The sequence below is a fragment of the Pseudophryne corroboree genome, chromosome 10, assembly GCF_028390025.1.
Source record: "Pseudophryne corroboree isolate aPseCor3 chromosome 10, aPseCor3.hap2, whole genome shotgun sequence".
NCBI lineage: Eukaryota > Metazoa > Chordata > Amphibia > Anura > Myobatrachidae > Pseudophryne > Pseudophryne corroboree.
In genome coordinates, this window is record NC_086453.1 from 228,814,960 (window position 1) to 228,839,999 (window position 25,040).

Here is a 25,040-nt window from a genome sequence, read left to right on the forward strand (position 1 = left end):
GGGTGCTCAATTTGCCGAAATCCCAGTTGATTCCGACCACTCGGCTTCCTTTTCTGGGCATGATTTTGGACACGGAGTTACAGAAGGTATTCCTTCCAGAAGAAAAGGCTCGGGAACTGCAGACGATGGTCAGAGAACTTCTGAAGCCGACAAGTGTGTCGATCCATTATTGTACTCGGGTTCTGGGGAAGATGGTTGCGGCGTACGAAGCCTTTCCATTTGGCAGATTTCACGCCCGCGTGTTTCAGTGGGACTTGCTGAGCAAATGGTCCGGATCTCATCTACACATTCACCGGAAGATAAGTCTATCTCCCAGAGCCAGAATTTCTCTCCTGTGGTGGCTACAAGCTCATCACCTCCTGGGGGGATGCCGATTCGGTATCCAGGATTGGGTACTTCTGACGACAGATGCAAGTCTCCGGGGCTGGGGCGCAGTCACCCAAGGAAGAAATTTCCAGGGAAAATGGTCGCTCCAGGAAGCCTGTCTCCGCATAAATATTCTCGAGTTAAGAGCCATTTACAACGGCCTGCTCCAAGCAAGAAGTCTTCTTCAGGATCGACCGGTCCTGGTACAGTCAGACAACATCACAGCGGTGGCCCATATAAACCGGCAAGGCGGAACGAGGAGCAGAGCGGCAATGGCGGAGGCCACAAAGATCCTTCGCTGGGCGGAACAACACGTCAGCGCACTGTCAGCAGTTTTCCTACCGGGGGTGGACAACTGGGAAGCGGATTTCCTCAGCAGACACGACCTCCATCCGGGAGAGTGGGCTCTGCACCTAGAGGTATTTGCAGAAGTGACAAGACGCTGGGGAATTCCGTTGATAGACATGATGGCGTCTCGGCTCAACAAGAAGCTCCCGAGGTATTGTTCCAGGTCAAGGGACCCACAAGCCACTGCAGCGGACGCCCTGGTGTCTCCGTGGGTCTTCCAGTCGGTGTATGTGTTCCCTCCACTTCCTCTCATTCCAAAGGTGCTGGGGATCATTCGTCGAACAAGGGTTCAGGCGATTCTCGTCATTCCAGACTGGCCAAGAAGGGCCTGGTACCCGGATCTTCAGGACTTGCTGGTGAAGATCCTTGGCCGCTTCCTCTAAGAGAGGATCTGTTGTTGCAGGGTCCATGCGTGTTTCCAGACTTACCGCGGCTGCGTTTGACGGCATGGAGGTTGAGTGCCAGATCTTAGCTCGTAAGGGTATTCCCAGGGAAGTCATTACAACTCTCATTAAGGCTAGGAAAGAGGTTACGGCGAAACACTATCACCGTATCTGGAGGAAGTATGTTTCCTGGTGTGAGCTTAAAAAGGCTCCTGCGGATGACTTTCACTTGGGTCGTTTTCTCCACTTTTTACAGGCGGGCGTAGATGCAGGCCTGAAATTGGGTTCCATCAAAGTGCAAATTTCGGCTTTGTCTATTTTCTTTCAAAAAGAGTTAGCTGCCCTCCCAGAGGTTCAGACCTTTGTGAAGGGTGTAATGCATATCAATCCGCCGTTTGTACCTCCTGTAGCTCCATGGGACCTCGATGTCGTCTTACGGTTTCTCATGTCTTCCTGGTTTGTACCTTTGCGTAAGGTTGAGTTGAAATTTCTCACTTGGAAGGTCGTTAGGCTTTTGGCGCTGGCATCTGCCAGGCGAGTGTCGGAATTGGCAGCTTTATCTCATAAAAGCCCGTACTTGATTTTTCATTCGGATAGGTCGGAATTGAGGACTCGTCAACAATTTCTACCGAAGGTGGTTTCTTAATTTCACATTAACCAACCTATTGTGGTTCCGGTAGCTACGGAAGAGGTGGCGATTCCAAAATCTCTGGATGTTGTAAGAGCGTTAAAAGTATATGTTTCTAGGACAGCTATTATTAGGAAAACTGTAGCGTTGTTTGTTTTGTATGTGGCCAACAAGATTGGTCATCCCGCTTCAAAACAGACTATTGCACGCTGGATTTGTAGTACGATCCAGCAGGCTTATTTTTCGGTAGGACTGCCGGTGCCGAAATCGGTTAAAGCCCATTCTACCAGGAAAGTGGGCTCATCTTGGGCGGCTGCCCGAGGTGTCTCGGCGCTACAGCTTTGCCGAGCAGCTACTTGGTCGGGTTCGAACACTTTTGCTAAGTTCTATAAGTTTGATACCCTGGCCGATGAGGACCTGGCGTTTGCTCAGTCGGTGCTGCAGAGTCGTCCGCACTCTCCCGCCCGTTCTGGAGCTTTGGTATAATCCCCATGGTCCTTTTGGAGTCCCCATCATCCTCTAGGATGTAAGAGAAAACAAGCTCCTGCGGATCCCGTCTATACCCCATGGTCCTTTTGGAGTCCCCAGCATCCTCTACGGACTAGGAGAAAAGGATTTAACGGTGAGTACCAAAATCCTGTTTTCAGCGTATTTTCCTGCCTACGATCCGCAGGATCCTTAAGAGCTGCCGTGTCAGGAGACGGTAAAGCCACCTTTTTAGACAAACGTGACAGTGCCTTGTCTACAACGGGAGGTGACTCCCACTTTTCTCGATCCCCAGAGGGGAATGGATACGCCATTTGAATCCTTTTGGGAATCAGAATCTTTCTGTCAGGATTTTACCACATTTTTTCAAAAAGGGCATTCAGTTCATGAGAAGGAGCAAACGTTATCTCAGGTTTCTTTCCCTTATACATACAGACCCTAGTATCAGGTACAGTAGGGACCTCAGTGATGTGTAAGATGTCTTTTATTGCCACAATCATGTACTGAATGCTCTTTGCCAATTTTGGGTCTAATCTGGTATCACTATAGTCGACACAGGAGTCAGAGTCCGTGTCGGTATCTGTGTCTGCCAACTGAGCAAACGAACGTTTATGTGAACCCGAGGAGGTCTGTACCTGTGATAACACATCCTCCACGGATTATTTCCATACCTGGTTCTGAGTCTCAGATTTATCTAATCTCTTATTAATAAGAGCCACATTAGCATTCAAAGCATTCAACACATTTACCCAGTCAGAAGTCGGCGGTGCCGACAGGGTCACTCCCACAGCCGTTTCTGCCCCCAACACAGTCTCCTCCTGGGAAGAGCACTCTACCTCAGACATGCCGACACACCTGTACCGACACCCACAGACACACTGGGCCAAAAGGGGGACAGACCCACAGTAAAGCCTGTCAAAGAAACACAGAGAGAGTTTGCCAGCTCACACCCCAGCGCCTGTCTCGGTTCCGAAAGCTATAAATACAATGCCTCAGACCCTGCAGCGCTTTAAAAACACTTAATATTGCACCAAATATGCTGTGCCCCCCCCTGTTTTGCGCGGGGGCGCGCATTTACCCGTGTTTTTTTCTAGTGGAAACGCCCCCCCCCCCCCCCCCCCCCTGCAAATTCCCGGATCAAGTGATCCGGGAATCCCACCCGGGTAGCTTGCCGGGTTGAACACGTGTTCAACCTGGTAAGCTGTGTAGTGTAAATGGAAGCCGTGTCTATGGAAGGGCGGCGCTGGTAGATCATGTGATCTCCCAGCGCCGCCCCTGCCGCATCACCAGCAGCGTCACCAACCCGGCAATATGCCGGGTTGCTGAGCGCACTGTAGAAGGGGGCTCTAGCACGGGTCGCAGCCGTGTCAGGCTCCCGGCTGCGACCCATGCTAGATAGGGGAAAAGGGGTATTATACTACTATTCTTAAATTCTGCTACTGTATATTACATTAAAACTGACTCTTGGCTTTCCTTACTTTGACATTGCTCTCCTTATTGTATTGTTGAACAGTGCTCCTAATCTTATTGTGTAGCAGTGCTCCTCAGAGTGACTGATGAAGTACTTACTGATCTTGCCTGTGACATAGGGCGAGACTTTTCAAAACTTGGAAAGAGAAAAAGTGTAGAGAGAGATAATGTACCAGCCAATCAGCTTCTAACTGCCCTATTACAAGCTGTGTTTGAAAAATGACAAGACCTAATTGGTTGGTAGTTTATCTTTCTTCACCATAGCTCTCTCCAAGCATTGATAAATCTCCCCCATAACCACTGATCGGTGACTGTTATTTGCTTTTAATACTTTTCTCAACTATGGCGTTAACAGGTTTCTGGTTAAAAGATCCTTTATCTTTACAAGAAACGGGCATCATATGTGATAATATACAATTAAATACTTGCCCAAACACACATTTTTGTCTGGCTAATTTCCAACCAAGCAGTAGAATAACAGCCAGAGGGCACTGTGTGCCCAGAGAGATACGCAGTTACATCTAGAACACCTGTAAGAGCAGCTTATTTGATTACTGCCATTACTTATGGGTCAGGAAGTTCTTGTCTGCAATTAGTGGGCATGGGCACAGACGTGCTCCTGATTCTATTATTGGTATCTGTTAATTTGCTAATGACTAACTGGAGTGTGGAAAACATGCATTGTATCTTGGTGTGCTCATCCTGACTGCCCAATTACCTATCCTGGAAATTTATTGTCGCTGTTCGTGAATAGTAAAGTTTCGGTGTTAAGCAACATGTCGTCCAGCAGCCTGAGACTGTACTGACTGCAAATTACTAGCACAATTAACAGGTTACCTCATTAACACCAGTCATCTTAAGCCCTACTTTTGACATAGCGATCCATACTACATCATGAATAGAAGCTTTGTTTTATCTTCTAAGAATTTTATAGGGCACATTAGCATACAGGCTCTCTTCATTTGTGTGTTGCTGTAAAGCTGGGTACACACTTAGCAATGTGTACCCAGCCCAACATTGCCGCCAACAAGACTTTGTATGCTGCAAATGCATACACACTTGCTGATGCCAGATTCGAAGGGGGAGCCACATGACGAGCATGCAGCATGTATTTGCTAGCAACATCCCCCGTCACACCTGCTGCAGGGCCAATATTGCCACAGACTTGCTGGTTGTACGCATATCATGGGTACACACTAGACAATGTACCTGGGGGAAGTGGTTAAAATAGTCTGGATCCTGGCAGTCACAATACCGATGCCAGAATCCCGACATGCGGTGAAATGCCACCGCCGGAATACCAGCGACACAGGCTATTCGCCACGACACCCATAGAGGGAGAACATAACCAGCATGGCGAGCGCAGCGAGCCCGCAAAGGGCTCTCTAGCACTCTCCCCACTGCCGGCATGCTGGCGGACGGGATTCTGCTGTTGGGATCATGACAGCCAACATCCCTCCGCAGGTAAATTGTATGTATCCCGTACTTGGTATGTCACTCTGATCCACGGGATCGGGCAACATATCGTCTAATGTGTACCCAGCTTAATAACACTATGATGGCATGCTAAAGTGAAGAAGTTGCCCATGGCAACCAATTAGCTTCTAGCTATCAGTTTTCTATCAGTCTATAAAATGACAGCTAGAAGTTGATTGGTCATCACAGGGAGATAGTGGGTGCCATGTGCCCACAGTGCTAGATATGCCCCCACTGTGCCACATATGCCCCCACAGTGCCAGATACAGATATGCCCCCACAGTGCCAGATATGCCCCCACAGTGCCAGATACAGATATGCCCCCACATTGCCATGTGCCCACAGTGCTAGATATGCCCCCACAGTGCCACATATGAGCCCACAGTGCCAGATACAGATATGCCCCCACAGTGCCATGTGCCCACAGTGCCAGATATGCCCCCACAGTCCCAGATACAGATATGCCCCCACATGGGGGCAGATATGCCCCCATGTGCCCACAGTGCCAGATATGCCCCCACAGTCCCAGATACAGATATGCCCTCACAGTGCCACATACAGATATGCCCCCACAGTGCCACATATGACCCCACAGTGCCACATACAGATATGCCCCCACAGTGCCAGATATGCCCCCACTGTGCCAAATACAGATATGCCCACGGTGCATTGTGCCTACAGTGCCAGCTATGACCCCACAGTGCCACATATGACCCCACAGTGCCAGATACAGATATGCCCCCACAGTGCCATGTGCCCACAATGCCAGATATGCCCCCACAGTGCCACATATGACTCCACAGTGCCAGATACAGATATGCCCCCACAGTGCCAGATATGCCCCCACAGTCCCAGATACAGATATGCCCCCACAGTGCCATGTGCCCTCAGTGCCAGATATGCCCCCACAGTGCCACATATGACACCACAGTGCCAGATACAGATATGCCCCCACAGTGCCATGTACCCACAGTGCCAGATAGGCCCCCACAGTGCCAGATACAGATATGCCCTCACAGTGCCATGTGGCCACAGTGCCAGATATGCCCCTACAGTGCCAGATTTGCCCCCACAGTGCCAGATACAGATATGCCCCCACAATGCCATGTGCCCACAGTGCCAGATATGCCCCCACAGTGCCACATATGACCCCACAGTGCCAGATACAGATATGCCTCCACAGTGCCATGTCCCCCCGCAGTCCCAGATACAGATATGCCCCCAGTGCCATGTGCCCACAGTGCCAGATATGCCCCCACAGTACCACATATGACCCCACAGTGCCACATATGACCCCACAGTGCCAGATACAGATATGCCCCCACAGTGCCATGTGCCCACAGTGCCACATATGACCCCACAGTGCCACATATGACCCAACAGTGCCATATATGCCCCCACAGTGCCACATATGCCCCCACAGAGCCAGATACAGATATGCCCCCACATTGCCATGTGCCCAGTGCTAGATATGCCCCCACAGTGCCACACGTGACCCCACAGTGCCAGATACAGATATGCCCCCACAGTGCCGCATAGACATATGCCCCCACAGTGCTGCTCACCGTTTTGCTGTTTTGTTTGTGGCGAGCGCAGCGCGCGCTTCTCCTGCCTGCCGCTCTGCCCCTCAGTCTGGTCTCCGGCAGTGACTGCAGCGTGTATATCTTAAATCAGGCGCTGGTCCGCGAGCTCTGATTGGCTAACGAACCGGCACCTGATTTGAGTTATACACTCCGCCGTCACTGCTGGAGACCAGACTGAGGGGCAGCCGCAGGACGGCAGGCACGAGAGGCGCGTGGTCCAGGCTGCCGGCGCCTTCTTCACTGTGGCGCCTTACCCATGCACGTACCCCGCGTAATGGGGGGGCCGGGCCTGTGGGTGGTCCAGGCGCCTGAATCAGTGATTCTCACTGAATTGTGTCATTATAGCCATGCCCCCCTGTTGTACAATGCCGGTAATCTCAGCATTGTATAGCGGGGGGCATGGCTACAATGAAGCCCACCACACCTCCTCTTCCCCGTACTGCTTCCTTTGTATTGTCATGCCTCCACCCCGCCCTCACGTGTTTTGGTTTCCAAAATTGATAAAACATCTAAAATCACATAATTTGGCCCTTTTTTTGTTCCTACAGTATTATTAACTTCGATTACATTAATTTCCAGTAATTTCTAGTCAATTTTGACCATCTCACCGCTCACAATATTGTTTTCATCCAGTTTAGGCCAAAAGGTTGCACCAAGCTAGATGGCTGACTAAGCTAAGCGACAGCAGTGGGCGTCACAAACACTTGGTAGTTAAACTTCAAACATTGTACATCTAGGAAACAGAGTGGAACTGCAGTGACAGATAGGATGGCAGTTTAATAAACTATACGATCCCACACACGAACAGTTCTAGACCTTGTGGCGCCAAGGGTGGAAGTTTCCTTTGGCACCCCCCTCCCTTACCACACAAAATAGGGTTAGTGCGTGCCGGAGGCGCGCGTCAAAAACTAGAGGTGTGGCTTCATAGGGAAGGGGCGTGGCCACAGAATAGTACCAATTCACATTACATCGCACAGTAGTGTCCGTCAGTCACATTACACCACACAATAGTGTCCGTCAGTCACATTACACCACACAGTAGTACCCCTTATACCATGTTAGAGCCACTTACACACATTACACCACAGTAGAGCAGAGCCCATTATACATGTTACGCCAGGTAGCCCCTTGCACACATTGCATCAGGTAGACCCTTATACACATTGCATCAGGTAGACCCTTATACACACTGTGACAGGTAGCCCCTTATACACACTGTGACAGTTAGCCCCTTATACACACTGCACCAGGTAGACCTTATACACAATGCACTTATTAAATGCCCCCTATGCAATGCCCTCATTAGTAGTGCCCCCAGTGGTAATGCCCCCGTGTAGTATTGCCCCCTGTAGTTATGTTGCCAGTAGTTATGCCCCTTGTAGTTATACCCCCTGTAGATATGCCCCCTGTAGATATGCTCCCAGTAGACATGCCCCCCCTGTAGTTATGCCCCAAGCAGAGATGTCCCCAGTAGAGATGCCCCCAGTAGATCGGAGCTGGTGAGTATTGTGGTTTTTTTTGTTGTTGTTTTTAAATGTGTGTGTGTAAGCGGCGCTACTAGGTGGCATAACTACAGGTGGCACACCTGTAGTTATGCCCCCTAGTAGCGCTGCTTACATACACATAAAAAAAAAACCCACAATACTCACCAGCCCCGATCCTGCTTCTGGACCGCTGTCTCCATCTGGCCGCCCGCTCCTCGGATCTATGGGAGAGACGTCATGACATCTCTCCCATAGCGCCGCACACTGCTTGAGCCAGAAGCCGGAGTTCAGGAGTGAGCTCTATCCTCCGGCTGCAGCTGAGAAGGTGTCGGCTGCAGCGGGCGCCCTCACAGCCCACGGCGTCTGCTGCAGGACACCTGCCCGGCTTGCCCGCACCTAGAACTGCTCCTGATCCCACAGAAAGTAGCCAAAAATGTTTCAATTAATCAAGAACTAGCTCAGAGACCTGAGGGCGGTACAGGTAAATGGAGGTGGAGTATATAGGGGAAGGAAGGTAAAAGAATGATTGATTGATTGATTGATTGATTGATTGATTGAGTGATTGATTATAAAAAAAACAAAGTTGAGACGGGGACTATATCGACCTTCTGTTTTGCAGCAAATGAGTAGTAAAAAAGGCCATAAAAGAATACAAGAATGATTGCTTGATTGATTGATTGATTGATTGATTAAAATGAACATGTGTGAGGCTGTTCTGCAGGGAAAAAAATGGCACACAATAGTGATTAACTAATTTAATTAGTTTTGTGTTGGAGAAATATCCAATAAAAATGTTTGTCTATGCAAAATAGACCAGCAGCTCAGGAGGAGACAAAAGCCCCCCCCCCCCCCCCCCCTCCCAAAATACACGCTACATGGCCCAATGAGTGGCTTAGGCTAATAAAGAATATCATCCGGGTGGACAATATTTTAGATAATGAAGTAGATAAAGAACAACTGATAGGTACTAGTAACTTGATATCTACTAATATCAACTGTAATAAGGGATTTCCAATAAAAGAATGATACAAGATTGAATGATTGATTGATTGATTGATTGATTGGATTAAATTAGTAAAGTATTGGAGCAATAACCAATCAAAATGTCTATGCAAAAAAGACCATCCCCAATGCACCCCCAAAATAAAGTCTATTATAAACAGAAAGTGGTAGACAGTAGAGTACAGCACACGCAACAACTAAAAAATTTAACTTATTTTTTTTTTACTTTTTTAAAAACTTTTTGTGCAAATGAAAACACACTGCGGAGTTTCAGCACTTATATTTATATTAACACAGTGGGGTATGGCCTGTGTAGTTACAGTGTTATATTATTTATATGAACACAGTGGGGTATGGCCTGCCAGTGCAGAACCAGTGTGACACACTTAGACAATAGATGTAAAATGTAAGTTCCTGTACTATACAAAATAAACAACGACTTTCTTACTGCCTGTACTGCAGTCTAGCTTGGCCAATATTAACAACACTAAGGAGCCTGAGGGGACTGGAGTGGACAGATATGTCAGATCAGCACTGGAGTGGATGAACACTGGACTGATAACGTCAGCAGCTCTGGAGTGGATGGAAACTGGACAGATATGTCAGCAGCACTGGAGTGAATGGACATTGGACAGATATGTCAGCAGCACTGGAGGGGATGGACACTGAACAGATACGTCAGCTCAGCGGCACTGGAGTTGATGGACACTGGACAGATAACATCAGCAGCACTGGAGTTGATGGACACTGGACAGATACATCAGCAGCACTGGAGTGGATGGACACTGAACAGATACATCAGCAGCACTGGAGGGGATGGACACTGAACAGATACATCAGCAGCACTGGAGTGGATGGACACTGGACAGATAACATCAGCAGCACTGGAGTTGATGGACACTGGACAGATAACATCAGCAGCACTGGAGTGGATGGACACTGGACAGATACATCAGCAGCACTGGAGTTGATGGACACTGGACAGATACATCAGCAGCACTGGAGTGGATGGACACTGGACAGATACATCAGCAGCACTGGAGTGGATGGACACTGAACAGATACGTCAGCTCAGCAGCACTGAAGTAGATGGACACTGGACACATACATCAGCAGCACTGGAGTGGATGGACACTGGACACATACATCAGCAGCACTGGAGTGGATGGACACTGGACAGATACGTCAGCTCAGCAGCACTGAAGTAGATGGACACTGGACACATACATCAGCAGCACTGGAGTGGATGGACACTGGACAGATACGTCAGCTCAGCAGCACTGAAGTAGATGGACACTGGACACATACATCAGCAGCACTGGAGTGGTTGGACACTGGACAGATATGTCACCTTAGCAGCACTGGAGTGGATGGACACTGGACAGATACATCAGCAGCACTGGAGTGAATGGAAACTGGACAGATATGTCAGATCAGCAGCACTGGAGTGGATGGACACTGGACAGATACATCAGCAGCACTGGAGTGAATGGAAACTGGACAGATATGTCAGATCAGCAGCACTGGAGTGGATGGACACTGGATAGATACATCAGCAGCACTGGAGTGGATGGACACTGGACAGATACGTCAGCTCAGCAGCACTGAAGTAGATGGACACTGGACACATACATCAGCAGCACTGGAGTGGATGGACACTGGACAGATACGTCAGCTCAGCAGCACTGAAGTAGATGGACACTGGACACATACATCAGCAGCACTGGAGTGGTTGGACACTGGACAGATATGTCACCTTAGCAGCACTGGAGTGGATGGACACTGGACAGATACATCAGCAGCACTGGAGTGAATGGAAACTGGACAGATATGTCAGATCAGCAGCACTGGAGTGGATGGACACTGGACAGATACATCAGCAGCACTGGAGTGAATGGAAACTGGACAGATATGTCAGATCAGCAGCACTGGAGTGGATGGACACTGGACAGATACATCAGCAGCACTGGAGTGAATGGAAACTGGACAGATATGTCACCTTAGCAGCACTGGAGTGGATGGACACTGGACAGATACATCAGCAGCACTGGAGTGAATGGAAACTGGACAGATATGTCAGATCAGCAGCACTGGAGTGAATGGAAACTGGACAGATATGTCAGCTCAGCAGCACTGGAGTGGATGGACACTGGCAGATAGGTCAGTTCAGAGCAGCGGTCCTGTGTGAAATGCCACCAAATCTCCACCATAGTGTCATATATGGAATCCAAATCTGTGAGAATCAGACCTCATTATGATGGCGTTTTGCCTTGATGTGGAATCCGAGCAAGGTAGGAAAACTGGTGCCGCCACTTGGATTCCCTCGTATATCGGAAGTTTGGATGGGTTCGGCCTTCGGTGAACTGAGCCTTCTCATCTCTAGAAAATATATCCCACTTTTCTTTGCAGATTATTTAGTACTTGTACATTTATAAAGAGAAATATTATTTCCATATACTAGATGCCTTACACCTGTTATGGGTGCAAGGTGTGCCTTGCACACTGGCCCCTGGGTCCAGGGGGGCACACACAGCACACTCTGCACCTATATAATTATACTTACCCCTCCTGAGTTCTACGGTGGCCAGCACTGCAGACAGAAATCACTGGCAAAATGGCCACCACAGCCATTTTCCCAGTGATTTGCGCATGCGCAATTGAGATGTCCCTGGGAACAAGATGCGGGCGCCATGTTCCTGGAGACATGCACAGTAAACTCTGGCATAAAGCCAGAGTCTACTATCTGCCAAAGAGGAGGAGGCTTGCATGGAGCCTGCACACAGGTCCTCTCCTCTCTTAAAATGCCCGATTCATTATACTGATGCCTTATATTGGAGATCCCTTATTACAGTTAATATTCGTAGATATCAAGTTACTAGTACCTATCAGTTGTTCTTTATTTACTTCTTCATCTAAAATAGTCCAATACCATTGTGCACCCAGGTGATATTTTTTTATTAGCCTAAGCAACTCATTGGGCCATGTAGCCTGTATTCTGTCTCTCTTGCAGTGAGTGCTATTTTAGCTTTGTTTCACAAAAGCTGGTCCTACTAAAGCAGTGGAACCAGCAGAGCATAATTTTTTAATTACAGTGCAGCAAGCATTTATAGAAGGGAGGCTACATTATTAAAGGCATAGTTTTCTGATTCTACAGTACCGTGTATTTTCACACAGTAACCCATAAGGTTTTAAAGTAGAGTTGACTAGGATTAAAGCACATTTTTGTTATCTATTATTATCTCCTTCTCGTCGGTCTGTCATCATTGGACAGGACCCGACCATACTGCAGCCTATCAAATTATCATCTTCACAGCAACACTTACTGTATCTTACAAATATGAGATTTTTCTTGATGTCCGTTATAGAGTGAATTATCTGACATCATTAGATGCTTCAACCATCCAAAAGAAATTTCTCAATCCTTTTCCTCAGGGTATCCTTAGCTAGTCTGCACTGATTCAGTCAATATCCTCTCCTTCTCCCCAATACTGAACAGGAGTGACCCTCAAAACAATGGAGAAATTGACTAAGTGCATTAAACTTTATACTATATAAGTAAAGGCTAAGGCTGCTCCTCAGGGGAAAGGAGGGCTGAGGAAGGTAGGGACTGGGAAGAGAGTGGAGTGGTAGGGGCAGATAAGGATGGTGAAGAGAGAGATATACTTTTTTCAATATGTGGCTGGAAGGGATGAAACCCTGTGTGGGGTGAGCAGTGTGGTTACCGAGAGGAGGAGGGTTTGGTGCTCGAGCTACAGGTGATACGGGTGAGGAGGTGGCACATAAGCGGCACAACTGCTTAATATATACTGCATGCCGGCGGAGGGTCAGCAACTTGTGCTCACCTCACCCACGCCCGCACATGCCATGCACAGCCCCTCTGGCCAGCTGCTGGTGGCTACTGGTGTCCTTTACCCCTAGACTGGCCGGGAGCTGTGCGGGGACTGGTGAGCTTACACATACAGTACCAGTACTGGTGTCTATGGAGCAGCATCATTATAGCATGCCCATTACATATATACAGTACAGCAACTATATTGCTATACACACACTCACATACACTCAGCATGACAGAGCCCCGGCTCCGAGCAGCAGGACTTCCAGGAACCGGGCAGCTCCTGTGTAGCGACCATCCCCCTTATAATCCGGCCCTGGTGTCCGTAATTTTGATGGGCTTTTAACTAGTTTACCATAAAAACATGAAAAATTTATATATTCTGCCTACCAAATGAAAAGGTAAAAAACACTTATTTTGTTGTTACTAATCCAGACCGGGTAGAACAATTCACAAAAGGTAGCTAGAACTCCTCCCATTACCAATGCCTTTCAACACATCTGTCTTTCTCAGGGTGTAGTTTCTACTGGCACTTCGGTACAGTGAAACAAATAGCATTGTGGGTGGAATAGGCAGCAGGAGTTATATTTATTATATTTATATAGGTATACATAAAGGCACTCACCAGGCTTTTATCAAGTAGTAGAAGGATTATTTAATCACCTCCCTTTCTGGGGAGCAAACAGGTCAGGCCAATGCTTTGATCTATACACAGACCTTTCTCATGACCAATGTCTATCAGTTTCTTTAAAACGCTAAATGATTGTCCCACTATGCAAGTGTCCTTGCTGTATCTGCCCGTCCCCAGACTCATGCCACTGTTAGCTAGCCAATGGGAGCTGACAGGAAATTACTGGATGGAACTTTCTAGAACTTTCCAATAATATAAACTACTATAGTATAAAAATTGGGACCACAGATTTGGAAGATCCTGCAGTGCAAGGAATTCCCAAAGATGCTAGCTCAGAATAAGGTAGCTGCTTGGACAAGATTTATCGCAGTGGTTTGGGGCTTCCTGGGCAATCACAAGACTGAAAACTACGTGCAGCTGGCTGAGACTTTGGTGAACAACTTCAGCACAATGGGGTGCAGGATGTTCCTTAAAGTCCATATTCTTGATGCTCATCTTGAGAAATTCAAGGAGAATATGGAAGCAAACTCGGAGGGCAAGGTGAGCACTTCAACCAGGATATACTGGAGTTTGAACGCTGCTACCAAGGACAGTATAATGAGAACATGATGGGAGACTATATCACTTTCACGCATCAGCCCCCAGATGTACTGTATAATCGTAAATCTCGAAAAGATGCTCACTTCTAACTCTTTTGTGGTCATGTTTGTACTGTCACGCCTGAGGGTTGAGGCTGACCTGGGGAAGCCTCAGGCGCAGGGGCGGATGTGTAAGAGAACCTGGGTGGCAGTATGGGATTCCTGGACATACAAGGTACCCTTAGCACAGACGCCCGAAGGCGTGACCAAAACGACAGAGGAGTAAAAGTCAAGTTCTTTATTATACACACAGTTCAGACAATCACATCGGCAGTTGGCGAGAGGCTCAATACTCAGCAGTAGGATTCACAGTGTTAACATAGCAGCACAGTTCCTCAAATAGAGTATTAACAAGTATGCTGTTTGGTATAGTATGACATCAATATGGCACAGTCTTGGAAGACACTGAGATGGTATAGTCCATAGATTTAAACAGCTAACCACTGTACTTGATGAGATGAACCAATACTGACAAGAAGATAATACACTGGAAGCAGGAGTCAGTGGCGGAGCACCGAGGTATGCTGAGAGCTGGAGGATTGCCGAGGATGCTGAGTGGAACTGGCACACATAGTGAGAACTTATGGGAACACACCAATGATTATTATTATTATTATTACTAGTTATTTATATAGCACACACATTTTCTGCAGCGCTTTTCAGAGAATATTTGGCCATTCACATGCCAGAGGCATAACTAGGGTGGTGCGAGCAGGGTTCGTGCCCTGGGCGCCATGGCAGACCCGGAAGAGGGGAGCGCACTAGGGCGTCTTATCTAAAGTACATTTTATTGTGACTGCATCCCTGTGGTTCAAAAATGCGCTGTGCGGGCCTCCCGGCTGAACCAGAGTGTGCGGCGCTGGATGGGCAGGAGCTGCTTTCACTCCCGGGTCTCCTCTAGCTGTAACATTGCAGCAGCCTGGACATACTGGCTGCTGGACGTGCGGAACTCCCGGGCTGCAGTATCGCGCTCCCCGTCCAGCCTCTGCCCCGGGGACAGTGTGTCCCTGCAACGGGGGTGTTTTATTATGTAAGCGGCCGCTGCGGTTCACGATGCTGGCCCCTCCAGTGTGTGTGGCGCTGGAAGGACAGGGTGCACTCACCTTCCCGGTAAACTTTTAGCCACAGCTCTGTAACCACCCGGGCTTTATTACCGACTGCTAGGCGTGCGGAGATCCTGGGCTGCAGCGTGGCTCTCCCCAGCCGGCCTCCACCCCGGGGACACTGTGGCCCTGCTGCTGGGGAACGAGACCAGCTTCTTGGAGGCCTGGATAAGGATAGCCAAGCTGAGGATGGTTGCTGCCTGGACACTGGAGAGGGCCCCTGATGCACTGCCTGGGATCCAGTTGCCTCATCACCAGCCCAGGTCTGTCTCATGTGTTTGTATCATGTAGGTTTCATGTACTGTGTGTGTCATGTATGTATCATGTACTGTGTGATGTATGTATCATGTCTGTTTATGTCATGTATTTATCATGTATTATGTATGTGTGTGTGTGTAATGTCTAATAATAACCTGTTGGGGCTGCTATTGTGTATAATACATATACACACTGACACCTATACATACACACTGACACCTATTATATAAAGTACAATTTTGCAAAGCAGATTTCAAATGAATTCCTATGAAGTTGCACAGACTACCTCAAACCTATCTCAATGCCTGGATTTGGCTATAGGCCATATTGGCCTGTCTCTAGCGGGTGACAGAATTGGAAAGGCTTGGCCGAATGAGAATGATAACTGCAACCACTGTTTGTATACAGGGCAATAACTAGGAGTGTGTCAACCTGATGACTGTCGACATCACAACTGTCGAGAAGTTATATCAAACCCCTGAGAACCTACCCAGTTCTGACTATAACGTTAAATGAATTGTTGTCATCTGTATGCAACCTGTAATAAAATCATACTTGCCAACCTTTGGGCAGTCCCCTCCAGACAGAGTGGTGCGCCAGAAGTGTGCGGTGCTTAGGGGGGCTGATGATGCAGTGGTGTTATTGTGGCCCCACCCCCCTATGCAATGGCACGATAACATGCATTGTGAAGCAGTGAGCCGGGCCACGATGATTGATTCAACGCAAAAGGTGCTTGTACTGAATACTTCACTCGAGAAGGAAGACGCTTCGGTCAGGTTGCGGGATGCTCCCCTAGACTTGCCCATTCTTCCGAATGTCTGAAAGAACCACATGATTTTCGGGAGCCACCCAGATGACTCGGGAGTGTTGGCCATCATGAATAAAATTGTGTCCACTTTCTAAAGGTAAAAAAAATTCTGATGCCAAAATAAAAATGATATTATAAAATTTTAGTAGTGCCCCAAATAATTAACTAATTAAATATTGCCTCTTTATTAATCAAGTAATAAATATTATGCTGCCATATTTAGATAATAAACTAGTGCCTATATTGGTTTAAAAAAATATGGCAAAGATCATAATGGCACACATTGCCATTATGATCTTTGCCATATTTTTTTAAACCAATAAATAGGTTAAAGCAGGAGATAAAACAATGGAGGCTGTACTCAGATAATTTAAAACAATGGTAACGGTCATTAGGTAAGTCGGTTTAAAAATAGGTAAGTCGGTTTAAAAATAACATTTTAATAAAAAGCACACAATGCATACAAAACACAAAAAATAGTGAATTCATATGTAGCATTTAAAAAGGTATATGTTACCCTGGATATCAAGTCAGGAGATGTAATGGAGTTTCATTTGAGGAGTCCGTTCCAAAGCTGCCCTAGTAAGAATGCAAGTCCAATGCAACAAGTCTCTTTAGTAACGTGGGAGTCCGGTTGATGGCGCAATTTTCAATTTACCGTTAGAGGAGATGGTAGCTGTATAATGTCCTATTGTGTAAATGGGTTCCTCATGCAATACGGTATCTGTGAAAAGTTGGGAGGTATGATAAAAACACTTAAAACTGACGCGCAAACTTTTCAGGGGGTTATGGGGTCTATTCATGAAGCAGTGATAAGAGTGGAGAAGTGGGCCAAAGTAACATTTATGAAGCGCATTCTATAAAAATATACGTAGCAGCTGATTAGTTGCCATGGGCAACTTCTCCACTTGCTAATTTCTCCACTCTTTTCACTACTTCATGAATAGACCTCTTAGTAAAGATTGACAGATGAAAAAAAAATTGTGATTTTGGTGGTAAATGTAAGGCAGAAATCAGTCATTACTAATAGCAGCTTTAAATTTAGTGGGGAAGTTGTCAAAATCACTCTGGTTCCTTCATCTCAAAACCTATTACACAACCCCTTCAGTGTGCAAAGTGCTAGATCTTTTTGTAAACCCAATTGCTGAAAGTATAAAATCTAAGAAATCCTTTATCTTTCTTGATTCACACCAACATGAGAACATTCTCCAGGCCTTATACAAAGCTTCAGAGGAATTTGTTTTCATCTGCAGGAGGAATTTTATGTTTAAGCCCATTTTCTTCCATAGTCTCCTTTCAATTTCTACGCCATCAGTGAACACTTTCCAACATAACAAATCCGGATGAGTAGGTAGATGCCATGGCTCTACCGGAAGCATACGTTTTGCTGTTGCAACCCATGGCCTTCATGGCCAGAATGGTAGAATTGCTATGATCTGAGCCACTTCCTTCCTTATCCATTTTACAATTCTTGAGATCAGTATGAATGGTGGGAACACATAACCCAGTGCGAACACCCATAGGTTATTCAAAGAGCATCTATTGCCTCTGCCCTGATATCCTTCTGGAGTCAAATCTTTTCACCTTTGTATTGTGACCTGATGCCAATAGATCTGATGGTCTCTGAATCTAATGCTGGGTACACACTGGATCAGGCATGGCCAACCTGTGGCTCTCCAGCTGTTGTGAAACTACACATCCCAGCATCCCCTTCCACAGTTCTAGCATTCCCTAATAGCAAAACTGTGGCAGGGCATACTGGGACTTGTAGTTTTACAATAGCTGGAGAGCCACAGGTTGGCCAGGTCTGCACTAGATGATATTCTGAATGATATTTCCAATTCCGACATCTAGAACAACATATCGTTCATATCACCCAGTGCATATGCACTAGATCGTCCACGATGCACGCTCCAGTGGATCGTCAGCGATATCCCATCGTCTGTACATGCAGGTCATGGGTATGTCGTTGATGATACCATGCTGCTGAATGGCTCCCTCCCAATCCCATCTCCCCACAGTCGCTCGTTGTTCGCGGTATCGGCAAGTGTATTTGCACTTGCCGATGCCGCCAGCCCGCCCCACGAACTATCGCTGTGTGCACCCTATCGTCTAGTGTTTACCCAGCTTAAGACCAACTTGCTAAAAAACTTTCTCATTTAGCTATAACTCTCTGGATGAATTCTGTTGAGACTGAGAAAGTCCACTAAGCTAATTGTCCTTGTCCTTTAAAGCTAGCCACACACATTACGATCTGGACATTCAGCCTGATTGTTTGGCCAAATTGGATAGTTTTTGGTAGTTCGATGGTCATCATTGTGGTCAGCCATGGATCAGACATCATTATAGCGCTCATTAGCCAGCTGCATTTTGCTCTGGGAATGTTAGAAATCTGGACAGATGTCAATCATTATCAGATATGAATAGTTGTCAGCAGCCCCATGCAGACATCAGTTTCCAGCTATATTGGCCAAAATGAATAAACTGGCTGGCAAGCTTGCCTTTTGTTTCCCATATCTTCAGTTCAGTAAGTCTACTTGTGTGGGTTTCCTCGAGCTACTGCGGTTTGCTCCCACAATCCAAAAATATACTGGCAGGTTAATTAGCTCCCAACAAAAAAAATTAATCATATTATGAATGTGTGTGCACATGTGGTAGGGAATATAGATTGTAAGCTCCACTGGGGCAGGGACTGATGTACAGCGCTGCAGAATATGTGTGTGCTATATAAATAGCTAATGAATAATTTGCGACTATTACAGGTAGCTCTTTTATAAAGTGATTTCTTTTTAATGGACAATTAATCCTGTTAAATAAACACATCCATATTTGCTCACCTGCGTAAGAGGTATCAGGCACCTGTAATGTGAAATAAACAATCTTTTTGGCTACTACAAAACAGGGCAAATGTAATACACTGCAAAATAAAGGTAAAAGGTAATAGCACATTTTCTGTTCCAATTCTCTAATACCAAATTATTATTTTGAAATGACTAACAAATGGTGTATAATCCACAGCGTGTGAAACGCTTTGCAAGTTACCAGCACAGAATGTTTCTCAATATTATTCAGCCAGAACACTCCAGATTATCAGGATAATTTAGGGATCTCTCTCCCCCGCAGATATGTTCTTTTACACCTCTGCTCTGTCTCTTGTCTCTCTCTTCCGTCCTCCCCCCTTCTCTCTCCCACTCTGTGTTTCTTGGACTTGCCTACACACCCCTCCCAGCCTAGCTGCTGTCTGAACGCTGACTGAAGCTGTCATTATCAATGCAATAGATCTCTGGCACTGGCTTTTATTGAATCTCTGCCTGAGGGGAACAAGCCTGCAGAGGTTGAGTAGGGGAAAATGTTCTCACGCTTGGGACACACTGCCTGGTCTCTCCCAACACATTCCAGGGCTGCCAGCACTAGGCAAATGTTTGGACAGCCCAGAACAAATAACACACCTTTAAACAGACAAGTGAGAGGTCCCCCTCCTCTCAGCCTCCCTTCCAGAGCATTGCACTATGAGTGTGTGCATGCCTAAGGGCTCATTCAGTCTCTGGGGCACACCATAAGCTTGCAATAACAGTGAGGGTTGAAGGGAACAGTTGAAAAGAAAATGTTCTGTTTAGGAAAAAACAGAAGGGGGCATGAGGGACATATTACACAGTGATTACATATTACACAGTGATTACTTAGCATTCTGTCTTCATGCCTATAGGTTACTCTGTAACAACATGAGATCACACCATCTGATATTGCAGAGAATCATTAAAAATATATACCTTGTATGATGTCATCAGGTTAATATCAGTCGAGGCATGATCACTATTTCAATGGTGAATAGTTCAGGGCTGTCCAGTTGGAAAATAATCGACCTGATGTCACAATCAAAATATTTTCTTTAAGTCCCAGATCTCATGATGTTCTAAAAAAAATATAAAAAAATAATAATATATATATATATATATATATATATATATATTTGTTTTAAATAATAGTAATAATAATAATAATAATATATTTATTTATTTATTTAGATATATGTTTATATATTATTACTATCCTTTATTCATATGACAGTACAAAACTTTCGGATCAGTGGTGTCACAAGGGGGTGCGGGCTGCACCTGGGTGTCACCCTCGGAGGTTCCTGTCACTGAGAAGGAGTTGGCAGTGAAGTAGTACTGACGTGCAGTGAGGATGCAGGTGAGGCACAGCCTTTCCTGTCATATTTGTAAACCAGAGGTTTGACTATATAAAGTATATGAAAATACAAAGATTATATTAGAAATATCTTCTTTGTATTATTCAAATAATTTTTATAGTCAAAACTCTGGAGTAAACAGTCTATGGCAGGTGAGGCAGTGCCCCTCCCGCTTACCTTTTCTGCACATCTCTGATCTAAACTCCCCAAATTTCCAGCATTATATACTTCTGCACCTGTGTATAATGCCAACATGAACCTTTGGGATCATATATTGTCAGGGCAGTAAAAAGCCTGGTTGGGCCCAGGTACTTTTCAGGGTGTGTGGCCTGATTGCAGGAGGCGCGGCCATTAACCCTTAGAAAAAAATACTTTAAAAAATTGTATTTAAAGCCCTTAACATAGCCACACTGCAGCCCAGCACACAGCAGCTTGTGCTGGGCTAAGGAGAACAGTTGAAGCTGCTGCTGCCAGGTAAGGGGGAGATGGGGCCCGGGTAGGGTTACCACCTTATCCCTTTAATTCTGGACACATATTAATTACACAGGTTCTGTGGCTGATTAAAACCAGATGAAATGGAGTCTTGAAGTCAGACAGCCACAGAACCTGTGTAATTAATATGTGTCCGGAAGTAAAGGGATGAGGTGGTAACCCCAGGCCCGGGCCCTCACTGGGCTCCTCCATCAAACCTGGGCCTGGGTAATTTGTACCCTCTCCCCCCCTCTCTCAGCACCACTGTATATTGTGTGTAAATCTTGCTCTGGTACTAGCCAGTGCCTCCTCAGCCATTTACCTCACCACACGTCCAAGAGTCTCCAGGGGCAACCTAGAATCTCTGGGAATGCCAGACACACCCCTGCAGTGATGTAAAATGGGGCTCTGGTGAGGCTACACACCCTTTTTTATGAGGCCATATACCATTTTCGAAATCCGATGATTTGCTGTTTGCAGTCCCGCCTTCTCACACATACAGACAAACAGTGGCAGCTGCTCAATCATTCCTGGAGATAATTATATATCAGGTGCTAGAAAGGGGGAGGCGTCACAAACAAACAGCAGACGGGGGGAGGGGTGCTTCCCCCCTTCCCCCCCTGGTATCCCCCCAGCATACTATAAATTATCTGTAACCATATCTAAACCTATCTGGTAATAGAATTTCAGAGAAATTGGTCGCATGCGTTTGCAAAGACATGTTTAGCTGCTGAGCCGCGTTAAGGCTTCTCCGATATCAGCAGTCCTAACACTACACAATGGCAGTGCCCACATAGGGCCATGTGATTTGTCTACACAGTAAGGCCTCATGATAAAGGCTCATAGTAAATCGCATCCAGACAGAGGGCCAGCTTACCTGGGAGCCACCCCCATGATCTCCCGTTAGCACAACAAGGAACAGCATGCCTTCCAAATGCTGCTCCCATTCAATGCCTTCTCACACACATAGAAAAACAGTGGCAGCTGTTCAATCATTTCTGGAGATAATTATATGTCAGGGCCTAGAAATGGGGAGGGGTCACAAACAAACAGCACACAGAGAGGGGGGTGCTCCCCCCCCCCCTTCCTCCCCGGTATCCCTCCAGCACACTAAAAATTATCTGTAACCATGTCTGAACCTATCTGGTAATAAAATTTCAGAGAAATTGGTCGCATGCGTTTGCAAAGACATGTTTAGCTGCTGAGTCGCGTCAAGGCTTCTCCAATATCAGCAGTCCTGACTTAGCAGCAGCATGTTTGACATGCTGCAGCATCTAGTGGGCGGAGTGGGGGCAACGACCGGGACTGTTCAACAAAGCGGGGGAGTGTTGCCACAGTTTTGTAGCCGTGGCGAGCCCAGGGTCTGCACTGTCGGACACAGACTACCTGGTAAGCTTTGACTTGCGCAGACTAGCCGAGAGCTGCGACTTTTGCAATGGAGATCCAATGCTGCATCTTTGAACAATGCACTCAGATTGTAGATGTTGGTAGGATGCATCTATTTTTTACAGATGCCTCCTGCAGCTCTAGAATATTTGTAGTACGGTATTGCACAACGCTTCCTAAAGTAATAGAACACAAAGGAAGCGGTTGTGCAATACCAACCATATCCGATTTACCTTGGTCTTCCAGTAAAAGAATTGCACTGCTTGCAGATGGTAAAAAAATGCAGCTGCCAGGCTATTAACCAACCAGGCCTGTTCCAGCCACATAATACCCATTCTCTACTCCCTTCACTGGCTACGTGTAAAATGGCGAATTGTTTTCAAGGTTGACTTACTCACTTTCAAAGCCCTACGTGACCAGGGCCCAAGGTACTTGAAGCAGCTTATGACTCCTTACTGTCCCACTGGATTACTATGATCTGTAGATGAAGGACCACTAACAGTACCTGGAATTTCCCGGAATTCATCACGGGGTCGAGCTTTCAACTTTGCGACTCCGACTCTATGGAACTTTCTTCACCGCACAGTGTGAGAGGCCTCCACTCTATAATCCTTCAAAAATAGACTAAAGATTTATCTAGTTACTCAAGCTTTTCACTAATATCTACTGTTAAGCTTGTTTTGTATTTTGAGCTGTAAAAACAACAGTAAAGCACTTTGAGTCCTATTAAGAGAAAAGTGCTATATAAAGATCATTATTATTATTATTATTATTATTATTATTTAGCCCTTTAGATCCACAGAAGTGTGGGCAGTGGGGGAGACGATAGTTTAAGTAATGGAGGGATAAGCACATGAAGGAAAAAGGCCCTGCTTGTGATAGTTTACAATCTGAAATATGCAAAGTTTTGTAAAAGACATCAGGTCATCAACAAACACTGACAGATCTAGCTCAATTATGCCTTGAAAAAGAGATGCTATATCTCAAAACGTGTTGGCCCAGGAGACTCTATTCAGTGTAGACCATATGCTGCCACCCATGGAGAGAGGTAGGACCCTTAATTTTTGACTGTATAATTTTTCAGAACTGGCATTGTTGAAATTGGTACTACTTCTAAAGCTGGGTATACACTAGAGATGAGCGCCTGAAATTTTTCGGGTTTTGTGTTTTGGTTTTGGGTTCGGTTCCGCGGCCGTGTTTTGGGTTCGAACGCGTTTTGGCAAAACCTCACCGAATTTTTTTTGTCGGATTCGGGTGTGTTTTGGATTCGGGTGTTTTTTTCAAAAAACACTAAAAAACAGCTTAAATCATAGAATTTGGGGGTCATTTTGATCCCAAAGTATTATTAACCTCAAAAACCATAATTTACACTCATTTTCAGTCTATTCTGAATACCTCACACCTCACAATATTATTTTTAGTCCTAAAATTTGCACCGAGGTCGCTGTGTGAGTAAGATAAGCGACCCTAGTGGCCGACACAAACACCGGGCCCATCTAGGAGTGGCACTGCAGTGTCACGCAGGATGTCCCTTCCAAAAAACCCTCCCCAAACAGCACATGACGCAAAGAAAAAAAGAGGCGCAATGAGGTAGCTGTGTGAGTAAGATTAGCGACCCTAGTGGCCGACACAAACACCGGGCCCATCTAGGAGTGGCACTGCAGTGTCACGCAGGATGGCCCTTCCAAAAAACCCTCCCCAAACAGCACATGACGCAAAGAAAAAAAGAGGCGCAATGAGGTAGCTGACTGTGTGAGTAAGATTAGCGACCCTAGTGGCCGACACAAACACCGGGCACATCTAGGAGTGGCACTGCAGTGTCACGCAGGATGTCCCTTCCAAAAAACCCTCCCCAAACAGCACATGACGCAAAGAAAAAAAGAGGCGCAATGAGGTAGCTGTGTGAGTAAGATTAGCGACCCTAGTGGCCGACACAAACACCGGGCCCATCTAGGAGTGGCACTGCAGTGTCACGCAGGGTGTCCCTTCCAAAAAACCCACCCCAATCAGCACATGATGCAAAGAAAAAGAAAAGAAAAAAGAGGTGCAAGATGGAATTATCCTTGGGCCCTCCCACCCACCCTTATGTTGTATAAACAAAACAGGACATGCACACTTTAACCAACCCATCATTTCAGTGACAGGGTCTGCCACACGACTGTGACTGATATGACGGGTTGGTTTGGACCCCCCCCAAAAAAGAAGCAATTAATCTCTCCTTGCACAAACTGGCTCTACAGAGGCAAGATGTCCACCTCATCTTCACCCTCCGATATATCACCGTGTACATCCCCCTCCTCACAGATTATCAATTCGTCCCCACTGGAATCCACCATCTCAGCTCCCTGTGTACTTTGTGGAGGCAATTGCTGCTGGTCAATGTCTCCGCGGAGGAATTGATTATAATTCATTTTAATGAACATCATCTTCTCCACATTTTCTGGATGTAACCTCGTACGCCGATTGCTGACAAGGTGAGCGGCGGCACTAAACAC

The 25,040-nt window shown here is 46.4% G+C and overlaps 1 long non-coding RNA gene across 1 annotated transcript; it reads right to left on the minus strand.

Annotated features, from left to right (window-relative positions):
- Positions 1-16,920: 16,920 nt before the first annotated feature.
- LOC134965450 (uncharacterized) lies at positions 16,921-19,698 on the minus strand. The gene is made up of 2 exons (XR_010188369.1): positions 19,539-19,698; positions 16,921-17,220 (listed from the first exon to the last, which is right to left on the minus strand). It is a non-coding gene; the product is annotated as an uncharacterized LOC134965450 (long non-coding RNA).
- Between the last annotated feature and the right edge of the window lie 5,342 nt (positions 19,699-25,040).